Source organism: Macrobrachium nipponense, chromosome 24 (genome assembly GCF_015104395.2).
Source record: "Macrobrachium nipponense isolate FS-2020 chromosome 24, ASM1510439v2, whole genome shotgun sequence".
Classification (NCBI taxonomy): Eukaryota; Metazoa; Arthropoda; class Malacostraca; order Decapoda; family Palaemonidae; genus Macrobrachium; species Macrobrachium nipponense.
In genome coordinates this window covers 50181139-50197518 of record NC_061091.1, presented here as the reverse complement: position 1 = coordinate 50197518, position 16380 = coordinate 50181139, and the positions used below count along the sequence as shown (strand labels likewise).

General features: G+C 37.1%; 1 protein-coding gene across 1 annotated transcript in view; it reads left to right on the top strand.

The window, feature by feature from the left end:
• The window catches only part of LOC135205616 (uncharacterized), a 90812-nt gene that overhangs the window by 53069 nt on the left and 21363 nt on the right, over positions 1 to 16380 (top strand). The window lies entirely within an intron of this gene.

Here is a 16380-nt window from a genome sequence, read left to right as displayed (position 1 = left end):
CACATGCACAAACAGATGCACACATCCGCCCCACACCAAGATCGCCCATGGTTACCTTATGGACAGCCACCAGCCCAAAATGCACACACATCAGATTCCTTCATTCAAGAAGGCTATCTCTACGGCGCTCTCTGTCTCCAAGCAAGAGAAGCTGATACAACATGTAATTCACTAACACATCAAATCATGCCCATAAGATATATATATATATATATATATATATATATATATATATATACTATATATACACACACACACACACACACACACATATATATATAATATATATATATATATATATATATATGTATAGAGAGAGAGTGAGAAAGAGAAGTGATTAATATTTAATTTAGCCTACTGTCAAATAGTCTATTGCAAATATTTTCCCCACGCAAAGACTCTCACACTGACAAGCAATGCCTTGTGGTGGCTTGTTTACTGTTGAGAACGGAGCAATCCAATCTTTTGTCATAATGGCCCATAAAATGTTTTATGGGATAGAGGTCTGGAGATTTTGCAGGCCAGTCGATCGGGATAACTTCTGGATGCTGCTATATCCATTTTCTCATTGGCATGCTATTGTGAACAGAGGAGTTGTCCATTGCCAAGAATATGAGCAACGGTTCCGGAACCAGTCTATAGCACTTGGCAACGGTTCCGGAACCAGTAGCATCCTAATTTAAGGCCTGTCCACACTAGGAAACATTGTTTGGAAGCAAAATTTGCAAACTTTGTTTGTAAACAGTTTTGCAAACGGTTTCCAATCAGTTTGCAAATAGTTTCCAAACTGTTTCCAAACAGTAGCCTCTGTATTTTACCTGGCACTTTTAATGCACTCGAGGAGGGTTTAATAAGAGAAAGAAAAAGAGATGGGTGAAGATTTTAGAAACAGGAGTGTCACACACATGCTCGTGTACATATACATATGTAAATATGAATATGTACATATGTATTTGCACATACCGGTGTGTATATGTAGTATATGTACATATAAATATATTAATATATAAGGTCGTATGTATAAGTGTATAAATGTATTTAAACATATGTATGTTGCCTATATGTATTTATACACACACACGCACACACACACACACACATATATATTATATATATATATATATATATATATACTATATATATATACATACACAAAGAAACACTAGATGTTTTCTATCCTGGATGGGAAACAAATTTACGAATAAAAGTGTTTACAAACAGTTTGTTAACTGTTTCCAAACTGTTTGCAAAAATTGTTTCCAAACAATGTTTCCTAGTGCAGACCGGCCTTCACAGATGGACTCGGCACCTCTTCAAGAATGTCAACATACTGCTTGCTATTTAATCGCTCATGGATTGGCACAAAGGCATCTGGTACGCAAGTTATCCTCCCACCTGAAAAAAAAATAAATGGAAGGATTTAGAGAAAATATAAATTAACAGATATTCGGAGAGAAACAATGACAGTAGGTTTACATTTTAAATAGTAACTTTAACTTCTTTTAAGTCAGTGCAATGTGCATTCAAATATTCACGAGACTCGGAGGAAAGCTACCACGACTTCATCTGCTACTGGTTTCCAGCCAATCAACACTCCGATGGGGAGCGCGGCATTTTGCAAATATTTAAACTGTTTCCTCACTAATGACAATTGTAAACTCCCACCCAGCTACAAATTAATTTAGATCTTATCTTGCATTATGTCTTCCTGATTGCATCCTAAACTTCCGTTAGATATATTTATAAGCAGGTTTAAAAACCAGTGTAGCAGGAATCAATATTCATTAAATCTCCAGCATATATACGTACTAGGCCTATAATATAAAATATATCGCACCTAGGCTACGACGTAGAAATATATAAGGCAAAATAAGTAAATGTTCATTACCTGGTTTTACTGGACGCCACGGTGCGGTCTTCCCTGTTGGTCGTTGCAAAATGTCTTGTCACAAAACATGACAGTTTCCCAAAACTGTTCGCCTTTGCATAGATATTCGAACGCAAAACCTAGACGATGGTCCCAATGAGTCTAAGTAGAGGCTTGACTGCAGGTTTTCTACATAGATGACCAGCTTCTCGAAACCGACGTCTTACAGTGTCAACTGATATTTGTTTACGGGTTTCTTCCAGTCTATTGAAAATGATGATGAAAATGGATGCTCGGTTATAACGTTAGGTAACGCTTTGTCTTCTTTTTGAAAATCTGGCTAGATGCAGCTCAACTATCGTTCTCCGAGTTAGGGGCTGTAGGGTAGCTCCAATTTGACAGTTGACGTCTGGTTAGACCACGCCCACAACTACATTTCTGATACGTTCATTACACTAAATACATTACTATGGTGGCTAAAAAGTCAAATTCATTAAGTATTTACGTCTTTTCATATTTACCATAATTGAAAATTAAGGTGATAATGTTTTTATAATGATCTAGCTGATATTTTGATAAAAAATATAGCATTGATACTTTAAAACTATGCTTAGTGGACTATATCTTTTTGTGAGCGAAGATGCAAAATGTTTCGTCGTTGCAATTTAGCGTCATTAGAAGTGTGAAGAAGGTAAGAGTTGCCCGTTAGTGACTTTCGAACGAAAAATAACTGAAATCGGGCCACACGAGTTTTACTGCATACTGTACTGTATCCTTTCCCCCATCCCAACATGCTTGACAATGCTGGTTGGCTGCCCAGTCACACGATCACCGCAACAGTGCAACATCATCCGTGAAATTCCATCAGTTCCATGTATCTTCTTACATGATTCACAAACTTAAACTAAGCTATCTCGTCTAGTGTCTTTCAGCTCTGCCACATTTAACAGGTTCCGCAAGAAAGGATTCTCTTCACACATCTCCCTCTTTGCATACTTTATGCTAAAATATAACAAAGTATGTGTAATGGAGAAGTTTGATGAAGAAAATAAGAAATGATAGATGTGGATCACATCCTTATCTCGTATCCAGAGCCACAGAGAAAGTTTATGACAGAATCGATAGAGTGGTAATTTAGAGTGTGTTGTAGATATTGTTACAGGTGATATTATGCTGCTGAGATTAAGAAAGCGTTTTGTATGATGGAAGTGACACATGTGTTTGAGTTTGCAGGATGGAGAGTGCCTGGTTTGATACTAAAATGGGGTGAGACAAGAGTGTGTTGTGTCTTCATAATTTAAATATCTTTTTGGAGGGAGTGGTGTGAGAAGTCAGAGAAAGCTTTTACAGGAAACAGAAGACTACTTGTTCCATTGACAAGGCTAAAGGTGGTAGAGGAATGATAGGGACATAATTTTACTTTGATCAGACCATAACTTTACTTAGCATACTAAGGAAGGTGTACAGTAAAATTCTGATCAAGAAAGTAAGACAAACGACAGATGTGGATCAACCATAAACATAGAAAAGGTTTATGACAGAGAGGCGTCATGGAAGGTGCTAAAGATGATATGCTGCTGAGGTTGATAAAAAGCTGCTGAGGAAAATTAAGCATGTTTTAATGTGACTTCTTTGGTGCAAAAATGGACTGAAACAAGGTGTGGTATATCTCCATGATTATTAAAATCTAATGTTGGGGGAACATATGAAGTCAAAGGAATCACGGCTGATATATGTAGGTGCAATGTGTGGCATGATTATGTGGCTCGTGAACGGAGCAGGGAATGGGGATGTTAGCAGAGGATACAGTACTGATTGGGAATAGTAAGGAGAAACTACAAAGAGAAAGGGTCTAAGGTAGGATGCTCTGCCTTTATCAACTCTGCAAGGATTGTCAGTCACCATTCCGTTGACCTTACGGGAGAGTTCGTTTCATTATCGGGTAGATTGATACCAAATGTCTGCCAGTAATTTCACACAACGCTGCGGAAGTGAGAATTCGCCATATTACGCAGTTTATTTATTTCCCCTCACATCTGCTGCCAGACTTGATAATTATATCTTCCTGCTTTTCTAGACAATTCTTCAGTGTCCCTTAATTCCAACCGGCAGTTCTATTTAGAGGGCATTTTCGGCTGAGACAAGACTTGCTTTTTTAAATTAAGTTCTCTAGGGGCCTCCATATTTACGGCAAAAGCACCGTCCCTGCATATGGTGTTTGGTCACCTTTTGAGGACTGAATGATTTCTTGTCCTTCCTCCAAGACCAGTAACCATCCCACTAAGGCCACTGGCGCGTGCCCCTAGACAAGTCCTGTGTGGAACCGCATATTTCAGTCTTAGATGAACCAGAGCGTTAAAGAGGTGGGCTGCTGCATTTTTTGCGGTGACAGATTTTCAATTTCTGGCTTATAGTTGAACCATCGAGATCAGTCAAAAAGGAAACCCCCAGTCACCTGACATCGTTGACATATTTCCGTTTCTCGAGGTAACTCACGAACTGTGTATACTTTCTCCTTCGGCCTTAACCATAAGCCTCGCTGATATTTCCTGGTTTTCTTTTTCTTAGAAACAGCAGAGTTTGAATTTCAAGGTTTTTTTCGGAAACGATAAGTATACCACATGAAGGGATGTGCATAAAAACAAAGACAAAGTTAAATATAACTCTACTCAGGTTATAGCCCTCTCCTAAAGAAAATACAATGTAATAGCGCCCTCCTCACGCATTGACAAATCTGTTTTTCTTTTATTATCTTAAGTCATGTAAATTCATAATTGTGGACTTTTTTTCTCACTATTTCCAACATTTTTATTAACTGTAAGACCCGTTGGTCTTCCTTTAGCAAGTAGTGTTTGTTTATGACATTTTATGTATTGTAGGTCCTTTCATGAATGGTGTTGACTAAAGTGACCCAGACCTATTGAACAAAACTAGCATTGTTTTCCTCCTCACAGATCGATTCCCGGCTCTGCCAACGTGGAATTAGAGGAATTTGTTTCTGGTGATTAGACATTAATTTCTCGATATAATGTGGTTCGGATCCCACAATAAGCTGTAGGTCCCGTTGCTAGGTAACCAATTGGTTCCTGGCCACGTGAAAATATCTAACCCTTCTGGCCAGCCCTAGGAGAGCTGTTAATCAGCTCAGTGGTCTGGTTAAACTAATATATACTTAACTTTTCCTCCTCACCATCAAAGGGATAATAAAAGGAAAACAGATTTGTCAATGCGTGCGGGGGGCGCTATTACATTGTCTTCATTAGTATTTTCATGTGCTATTTCTAGCAATATTTTAGTTATTACATTACCCTCAGTTATAAATTTGACATGTTTTGAAGTAGTCTTCTATTACAGAAATAATATTTTGTATCGCTGTTTCACCCTCCGATCCTCCTCTGACCAAATACGCTGGTTGGACTCTAGTAACGACCATTTGGTTACCTCTGCTGTTGTCTCTTGCATAAAAAATGACTTTCTTCACTCTCGGTGACCCCATCCACGAATTTGGTGTAGTCTTCACAATTTTCTATTTCCTTGTCGACATTCAATTCTTTATGACCCCGGAGAGGGGTAGTGCCGCCAGTGCACCTCACGGGGTGCACTGCAGGCATTACTGAAGGTTCTTGGCAACGTCCCTTCCGCCCCTAACTGCAATCAATTTCGTTCCTTTTATTGTATCTCCATTCATATTATCTTTCTTCTATCTTGCTGTCCACCCTCTCTTGACAATTATTTCCTAGTGCAAGGTTATCCTCCTGTTACACCTTTCAAACCTTCACACTCTCAATTTCAACTCCAGCGCTGAGTGTCCTCATAGGTCCATTCCATTCCATCACTTTATGAAACTTTGTTTCGTATGTACTGAGTCGTCGGGGTTGATATGTTGATTCAACATATATCTATTTCATATCATCAGTTCTTATGCGGCTTTAAAAGTTTCTACAATTATAAGCTTTGTTTGTTTTATTTGGAAGAGCATTTACCTCAGCAAGTTGAAAGATTAAACACTGTTTATTGTACTAGTTTTTATTATTAAATATTTGAAATTTTCGATGTAACCTATATGACATTTTAAGGAACAAAAATTTATTTTACTAAGTGCAAGTTTTTTTTTTTTTTAGACTGATGCTTTTATTGTCAAATATTTGTAGGGAACCCTTAAACATATTTGAATTATGCTTGAGTGCTTCTTCAAATTCGAAATTATTCTCTTGAGTGTTATCAAAGCACTTTTTAATGACGAGGAGACTGGTGCAGTTATTGAAAGAAGGCTCTTTCCGTATATGAAAAGAGCAGAAAGAAGAAAAGAAAAAGAGAGAAAGATGAGTGAGAGATTAGTGTAAAAGAAAGAAAAGAGTGAGAGAGATCAGAATAAGGAATTAATTCCGAATGAAGCGACAGACCCCCCTCGTTACAAGTGCCGAATGACAAAAGCTGGGAGGGAGCAGATCAAATACCAGTGACATTACGTTTCCTGTGTTCCTGTTTTGTCAGGAATTTTGGGCAAAAACCGATCTACTATCTCGAGGTATTGGCTCATGAGCGATTCAGGTGGGGTGAGACAGGTATCGAAGAGCTGGGAACAGGGACTGTTGTTCTTGCCTTCCATCACGGCTTTCTTGAAACGATCGTAAGCTCTGGGCGTTTCACTGACGTCTTCGTGTCTGAAACAATAATAAAAAAAGCGTTAGTTAAGACAGATATTTCTTGAAAGGGAAGCTTTTATTGTTAGCTGCTCTGTTATTCCTTTCCTATTCGTCTTTTGGTTTTGAAATTTTTTTATAGAGCTTTAGTCACGGTTCTCAATTTTTTTTTTCAATTTGATTTGGCTGTTGAAACATCACAGGAAACTTGCCTGTTGTAAAGAACATTGTACGATTCTAAAATTCTTTAACAGATATTGTAGTGTAATGTTATTAATACATTGATTTAAATATGTTTTTGCATATGTATTCACACAAACTTTGATTTGTTTTCTCATTTAGTATCTGCAAAGTAGGACTATAATTTCCGAGTAATGCGTATGCCAGTTCTTAATCACAAAAAACACTAAAACGATGCTTTTGTATTTTATGCTAAAATGCTGTTTACTGACCATGATTCTTGATTAAAAACGATAGCTCGGTATTCCTCATATACGTTGCTTGGTGAAGAAGGGTTTGTGTTAGGCTGAGAATGCTTCGTGACAGTACAGTTGATTATAAAAGAATGGCAGTTAAGAGTATGAAGAATGGAGATGGCAGGAGTCGATGAGATTACAAGTGAGGTGTTGCGGTACTGTGGTGATAATGTGATCAAGAGGTTGAACAGATTTGTAAGGTATGCTTGGACGAAGAAAAGTCTCCAAAGGAAGGAGTGAAAGGAATAATTACTTTACTGTATAAAGTTAAGGGTGACAGAGGTGACTGTAAGGGCGTAATGTCACTCAGCATCCCAGGGAAGGTGTATGGTAGCATTTTGATTAAGATAATAAGGCAGACAGACGGAAAAAGCAATGGAGAAAAAACATCGTGGGTCATATAAATGTCATATATATGAGGTACAGACGGACTTGTGAAAAATGTGGAGGCTGTTGAGAGTGACTGGTAAATAAGCCAAGTTACTGAGAGGAATTAAAAGTTCGATTGATGGAAGTGAATGCGTTTTAAAATATGTAGACGGGAGAGTAATTGGCGTGAAATTGAGCCTGAGGCAAAGGTTAAAATATTTAAGCGGGAGAGTAACTGATTTGTTGTGAAATAGTGTCTGAGATATGCGTTAGGATGTGTAGGCAGGAGAGTAGTGTAACTGGTTTGGTGAGAAATCGGGTCTGAGATAAGATTTGAAATATGAAGGCAGGAGAGTAACTGGTCTGGTGTGAGATAAAGTCTGAGACAAGGCTTTAAGTCTTAAAATATGTAGGCAGGAAAGTAATTGGTCTAGTGTGTAATGATGTGTGAGACTAGAGTTAAAGTATGTAGGCCGAAGAGTAACTGGTCTGGTGTGAAATCAGGTCTGTGACAAGGGTTTAAATACATAGGTGAGAGGGTAACTGGTTTAGTGTGAAATTTCTTCTGAGACTAGATTGTGATATGCCCCTGTGGCTGTTTGATATCTTTGGGGCAATGCAAGAACTCAGGAAAAGGGAAGTAGTTGAAGGAAGCAAGTTGTGGGGTTATAAGCTAAATTGTGAATGGAGTTTATAGTATATGCTAGCAAGTAAGGTTTTGAGGGCTAGTGGAAATCAAGAAAATAAAGGTATGAATGTTGATATGGATGGCTAAAGAATGGAAGTGACTGGGGTGCTCAAATATTTTGAATGGAAATAATGGAGAGAAGAGGTTAGTCATAATTAGTGGTGCAAGGAAGATATGCAGGGTTGTGGTGAGACTTGAATCGTCTGTTGAAACTACTGGGAGGCCTACTAATACTGAACAAGAGCAGCAGTGTGTTAATGTGTATTGCAGTGAAGGCGGCTGCTGATTGCCTCCCTGTGATCATGGTCTTAGTTTGTCCTTCTGAGGATGTATCATTCCTGCTGATGTAGGTAGTTTGTATGACGTGGTCTTATGGCCCTCATTCTGCCGTGGATATCATCCTTGGTGCTGTTTCTCTCTGATCTACTTTTCCTTCCTGGAAACATAGTCCCAGTATATCTGTATTACTTATTTAATGCAGGTTTTTTGAGCATTGTAATCACTGTCTAAGTAATGAAGTGTCACCATTGATACCATGTGGCTGGTGTTAGCTAATATTAATGGGTATGGTAGAGGTTCCTACCTCAACTAACCATAATGTTTCACTTCGTGTTGATTGAGTTTCTAGTCCTTTGTGATAGTGGGTTTTTCCGTCTGAGGCAAGTAGGTCGTTATTGAAAGAACATGTAGGGCCCCTCTGGCCTTTATAAATCCATAGAAGTTCCATGCAAAATTCGTATTATCTTGATTAAGGTCATGAAGTAATAGTAGCAGTAGTTGTTGATAAAAGAAAATAAATGAAGCAACATTGTAATGGCTTGTCTTTTCCTCCAAATTTTTTACTAAAAAAAAGAGAAAAGTATAAAAAAGTGTTTAAATATTATTGAAAATTTAACAATGATTGACCATAATGTATTAGCTTCCAATCAAAATTGCTCATGAGAAGTCACTGTGTCACTGAGAGAACGGAACTGCAGTGATACTGACATTTTAATGATGATAAATAACATTTTGGGATGAATTCTTCACCACAACGACTCTAGAAATCCACCAAAAAATGAGGGTTGCCCTTTTTTGTCATGCATGAACTCATCAACAGATAGTGATAGCATGATACTCAAGGAAGCTGATGATTCTTGTGGCAGTTTCTGTTGGAAATGAGAATTTCTGGAGCGGTTATGTTAGTCTTACAGGAACAAGTCAGACAGAGGCTTGGAATACCTTCCTAAATTTAAGTCGTTTGTGCCTTTACACGAGGAGGCCTTGTAAACTGGTTGAAGAGTCAGGAAGACTGCAGCACCTTCCCCAGCAAGGTCCTAAACTAATTCCTTCAGTAAGCAGAGAGGAACTATGAGAAGAAAGGCATCAATCTCAGGAAAGGAAATCAATCTGCATTAAATTCATCCAGAAAAAAGACCATTACTTGGCGAAAATAAATGATATCATGAACACCACCAGGTTCCAGAAACTGACAAAAGGACTGCTGGAGAGAAGAGTAAACATAACGGCAGTGAAAGTAAATAACCTGCTGTAGGATGCAACATTTCAGAAGCATAAGGTTACTACGTGCCTGGATATTGCTGGGGGGTTGTTGAGATCCATATACCTGCAATCCACTTAGACCCATAATATCCCATAGGATGGCTAAAGTCCTAAACAGCCTTTTAGCCCTTATATCCCTGTAGGATGTTCTTTGAAATCCTCTGTAGAGTTCAATGGCATTCCGAAAACTTCAAAACCAGATTAGGATATTGTATCTCTGGGATGGAGAGCTTATTCACCAATATTTCTATCCGAAAACCATTGACAAACTAAATAATGGTTACAAGTGGGTAGCGACCCCTTCTTGATCCATGAAGATCCATTGAACAAGGTGCTGATAGCATACACAAAGGAGGCCCCTGTCCTCTCACAAAGAGAGGTACATACATTTCAACCTGTGTATGGTGTGGCAATGGGATCATTCATTGCTAATATGCAATGACTGCTATGGAAGAAAGGGCTTTCAGTACCCACCAGCAGGCAGATATGTAAACATCATTATCTCCATCAAGAAAATTAGGATGCCAAAGAAACTGGCAAATACCTGAAAATCACCATCAATACTTGTAACAACAAGACATTTCCTTTCTTCGATATCCTTGTTGAGAAAAAATAGCAGGTGCTTCCATGAACAGTAGTTTAATCCTACCTTTCGTGTTCCTTAGTCACATCATCAGGGACATCTATAAATGAAATTATTTGACATTAGCGTCGTGCTATCAAAACATTAAGGAAATACATGAAAACATATGCACTAAAATTATATTAAAATTTATTTTTTAAAGTTTTAAGTACGATTTACTGCATATATTTTCATGTATTTTCTTAATGTTTTAACAGCACGACGCTGATGTCTGATAATTTTATCTATAGATGTTCCCGATGATGTGACTAAGGTCACGAAACGTAAGGTTAAACTACTGTTCATGGAGTCTGCCTGTTTTCCTGGACCTGCTACTTTTAATATATATATATATATATATATATATATATATATATATATATATATATATATATGTATATATATATATATTGTGTGTGTGTAATGATTTAAATTCTCCTCCCGCCGCTGTTTTTTTATGCTATTGTAATTTGCCATCCTTTTTCAGACGGACCTAATGCAACTCTCTTGATCGAGCCCACGACCCTCACGCTTCTTCTCTTACTTATTTCTCAAGCTTTTCTTTGGGCCTGAGGTAGATGGTTGCATTTAGTTGCCCAACCCATAGACTTCTACATTGGAAAATGTATGGGCTCCATACTCACTACGGTGGAGCAAAATATATATTTATACATATGTTCTTAATGTTCATAAGTGTATGATCATTATGCTCACCATAAGGAAGCAAAACGTGCATATGTACATAAATGTATAAATATGTAAGTGTTGCATACTTATTCAGCCGGAAGGCAAGGTATTCATACGTATATGTGGGTCTCGTACTAACTCAAATGGAAGTAAAAGGGAGGCGAGCTTTGGGCTGAGGGAATCACGATCCAGACTTGCAACATGACAGGTCAGAAGGACAGTGCACGAATATCTGTCAACCTTCAGCACCTGAAAAGAGGAATATTTATAGAGGCGGTTTCTTTGAGCGTGTTCACAGGATCAAAATAACCATGAAAAGATGTACAGTTCAAGATTTAAAGTGCATACATTGATGCGGTTTCTTGATAAGTAAGAATTAAGGAATTAGTCAGTGTTTATCTTTAGAACTTATATGCAGACAAACGGGCAGACAGGCATTACCTTTAGCTCGGCCTACGCAGGCCTTACCTCCTCGAGCTTTTCCAGGAATTCTTCACTAGGTTTAACTTGCGCCTCCAGCCCCGCAGCTACATCTCTTCGTCGACGCCCTCCGTAGTAGGGTCTCCCGAAATGACCAAAAGAGCTATATGGCCGGAAATGCTGCCGACTCCCTAAGAAGTAACCCTGGTGATCCGAGGATATCAAAAGATTATTGTTTATATTTAGAATCTTTAACTCCTTACCGGCTTAACCATCTTAAAATAAATCTGGTGTCACTAACAAGACTCGTCTCACCGTCTTGAATGCTCCGGCTGTCAGAAAAGCGCCTCCAAGTCCAAGTAGCGCTGGGTTGTGATTGAGCTTTATAAAGCCGCCGGATTCCTCTGGAAGGGTCAGCATCATTAGCAGGCTCACGAGTGTGGCGGGAAAGAGATGTCGCATTTCCTGTCAAAATAAGGGAAATTGTTAACATCAATATTTATGAATTTTGACTAATAAGCAAGAAATCTTATTTTTATCTATACTTTTATTTTGATTGTTTGTAAATAAGACGATTACACTGTCTGATACTGTGCTGGTCAAGACTAGAATTTATAACTGCATAATATAGAAAAATAAATTAGTTTTTGTTTGCTATCTTGCATGTGTCGGCACATCCGCAGTAGATGGCTGGAGGCAGATCTCCTAAACTGAAAACGCTCGATCTTTCTTATTTACATACTGTGTCCGTGTCTCACGCCACTTTGGAAAATTTTTTTTATTTATTTTTATTAAATTGGAACTGTGACCGATACTAGTGTAGCGTCAACCCCGCCATTCCTTCAATTTTAGGGTGGTCAGGAATTCACCGTAAGAGCGGTATATATAAAAAAGCTGGATCTTGAATAAATGAAATTAGAATCATTTTAAAAAATTGTTGGATGCTGAGACATTGGGATTAGACTCGTGTTACTAATTTTTTTGCTGCAAGAAACCGCGAGAGATGACTTAGCCAAATGGGGTTGTTGGGGATGTGCTAAAACCCACCAGAGCTCTCTCTGGTGCGCTGCTGTGTCTTGACGAGACTACGGGTAAGGCGTACCATTCTCACACTCCCTATTTGCTTCTTCTTCTTTCCCACCGTTATCCCTACATCACGGTCTAGCCCTACATTAAGGGATCGACTGCCTGATGCGTCTATCCTTACAACATCGGGCATGGTTTATAACTTGGCGAAAAGGTTTTTACGACCGCTTGCCCTTGCTACCATCAACCACAGTTATTGGCGATGGGCTACCTGCAAGGCACCAGGTGGCTGCTTACCAATTCCAGTTTTGTATTTTGGTGACAAATGGTGCTCTTATCATAGTAAGACTCACACTATGGTACGCCAGTCTCATGGTTTCTGCTTACTGTTACTGAGCCTGTCGGTGCTATTACTGTGTTTCTCATTTGCTAGGACTCCTTACCAGTATCAGTGTTGATTGATTTAATTGCACTTGGAATATATGTATATATATCATGTATATATATATATATATATATATATATATATATATATATATATATGGGGATACAATCCACAATGAAGTAAAATCCTCTTGTAGATTAAAATATATATTCTTGTACAGGATTAAAGCTTTCGACCATCCACTGTGGTCTTGTTCACTAAAATGTGATATGTCACCTCAAGGAACTAACAAGTAAGAGCACAAACATTTGAAAAGACAACGGTTAGGTAACAAGCTAGTTCATATTATGAATGATCAGGCGGTTGAGCCTGATCATTCATAATATGAACTAGCTTGTTACCTAACCGTTGTCTTTTCAAATGTTTGTGCTCTTACTTGTTAGTTCCTTGAGGTGACATATCACATTTTAGTGAACAAGACCACAGTGGATGGTCGAAAGCTTTAATCCTGTACAAGAATATATATTTTAATCTACAAGAGGATTTTACTTCATTGTGGATTGTACCCCCATTTACTTAGAGGTACGACATAGTACCTGGTTTCTGCATATATATATATATATATATATATATATATATATATATATATATATATATATATATATATATATATATATATATATATATATATATAAAGATTTCAGGAGGTTCCATGATACACTCTCAGTAACAGGCCATGATTTATTATACAAAAAACGTTTCGCACACAAAACACGGTGCATCATCAGTCTGTGAAGAAATAAAAACAATTACATTATATTACTACATAAAAGGAATTCATCAAAAATTAAAATTGACATTAAAAAACTGTAAAAAAGCATTATTAAAAAACAGTAAGAAACAAAAGAGAGAGACTACTAAAACACCAACCATCTCTAGTAAGGAAAGAAGAGGGAATGACAAAAACCGAGGTCCCAGTCAAGACGAAAACTATGCCAGATATAAAGTTGAAGACGAGGTGTTATTGTTGAGTGAAGGAACCAGCCTTTTTATGAGTAACGACTCTAAGGTGGTTAAGTGATCTTGGTCCTTCGTATAGCCAATTATGGAGAAGTGCTGCTTCAAGATCTCTATTTTACAAAGAGCAGCATGATTTCTAATATTGGAAAATTCAGGTTGCTTAATTCTTTGACCTGTGCGAAAGCTGAAACCCTTATGGCTGCAATATCTCACTTGCAGTAACCTTCGAGTCGATCCAATGTAAGAGCCCGGACATCCAGGGCATGTGAATTTATAAACAACAGGTCAAAGAATTAAGCAACCTGAATTTTCCAATATTAGAAATCATGCTGCTCTTTGTAAAATAGAGATCTTGAAGCAGCACTTCTCCATAATTGGCTATACGAAGGACCCAGATCACTTAACCACCTTAGAGTCGTTACTCATAAAAAGGCTGGTTCCTTCACTCAACAATAACACCTCGTCTTCAACTTTATATCTGGCATAGTTTTCGTCTTGACTGGGACCTCGGTTTTTGTCATTCCCTCTTCTTTCCTTACTAGAGATGGTTGGTGTTTTAGTAGTCTCTCTCTTTTGTTTCTTACTGTTTTTTAATAATGCTTTTTTACAGTTTTTAATGTCAATTTTAATTTTTGATGAATTCCTTTTATGTAGTAATATAATGTAATTGTTTTTATTTCTTCACAGACTGATGATGCACCGTGTTTTGTGTGCGAAACGTTTTTTGTATAATAAATCATGGCCTGTTACTGAGAGTGTATCATGGAACCTCCTGAAATCTTCCTATATTGCCGTCTGCATACGATATATATATATATATATATATATATATATATATATATATATATATATATATATGTGTATTCTCAACAGGCACATTAGTATACTATATATATATATATATATATATATATATATATATATAGATTGGCTAAAACAGGACTTAAGGGACTACCCATGCTACAAAATTCGGGTGTAGCATGGGTAACCAATCTTTACATGGACTGCTTTGACAGTATAGAAATGAATGCAATAAAACCCAAAAAACTTGCTGTGGATGAGATATGTAGATAGATGATATTCTAACTCACACACACACACACACACACAGCATATATATCTGAGAAATAAGTTATTGAGCCAAATTAGCTTTATTTGCTCTTGCTTTTTGCTGAATTTATTTATAATCATTAGGTAATCAGTTTTCTAAATAAACTTGTTTTAATCGTTGCTGAGGTATGTGATTTAAATAATGAAATCGTAGGTGTCAGCATCCTTCAGCATCCTTGGAGTTTTTACGAGTCAAGTTAGTTCTTATTATTATCATTATTACTATTATTATTACAAGTTCCTTACCTACATGCGGTGCACTAGGCATTACTTAAGGTTCTTTGCAACCACTTTCGTTCCATTTACTGTACTTACGTTCATATTGTCTTTCTTCCTTCTTACTTTCCACCCTCTCCTAACAATTGATTCATAGTGCAACTGCAAGGTTTTCCTCTTGTTACAATCAAACCTTTTACTGTCAATATCCGTTTCAGTGCCAAATGACTTCGTAGGTCCTGGTGCTTAGCCTAAATTCTACATTCACTTCAGTTCTTACCTACAGAGTAGGGGAACTACTCCTCAAGTTTTTACCGTCTTTTGTTATCCTGCCTATCAGCTGTCTGTTGTTCTTGCCTCGTCACGACGAATCATCCTCCGCGGTGGAAAGGATTTCAAACTGTGTACTCAGATCACCATGCATAGAGTTTATTCCGCCAGTCTGTCATGCTTGTTTACTGTATGCTTTTTGGCAAAAGACCAAATCATGCGTACAAATTCAACACAATCTAGAATATTCGTCTTCAACCTAAAAATTGTTTTTTTGTACAATAAGACAGAGACAATAGTTACATAATACTTCATTAAAGAAGCCTTTCCATGTGACACCAAGGTTATTGATCACGTGAATTTGAGGATGATTTTTATGCTAAAGATATTAGCCACTTGGGGACATAAATCTTTTACAAACTCATTTTTCTTGGATATAGTGTCGGAATTATTATTATTATTATTTTTTTTTTTTGCATTTTTTTCACTGAATTCAAAGAACTCGTTATTATTGTTATTATGATGTAAAAAAAATCATATGGAACAAAGCAGGAAGCTTATTAGCTTGTTGAGCAGTCTTACTCAAAAAGAAATGACCTTCTCAAAGACAAAAACAGTCAATAGAAGAGAACGGAAGTAGGGCAAATATTAGCAAGATCTAGAAATAATGTTATTCTGATGAGCAGATACATTCACATAAAATGAGTATAACAGACTTAGATATTACACCTTACGAACAAATTAAAAGAGACGATATTAATTTCACAAAGCAGGTGATATGTAAAAAAATATTAGATTCATTGTAATATGGTTAACTTTTCTTTTTGTATAAAAACACTTTTGATGTGATATTTGTACTATCCCTAGTGACTTCTTAACTTGTCAGTTTCTTCAGACTTTTTAAATACACGTAGCACTAAAACCCTGGAATATATATATATATATATATATATATATATATATATATATATATAAAATAATATATTTTCTAACAGTACCTCATTGGAACTGGATGGTATCAACAGAAGAAATTTTGTTA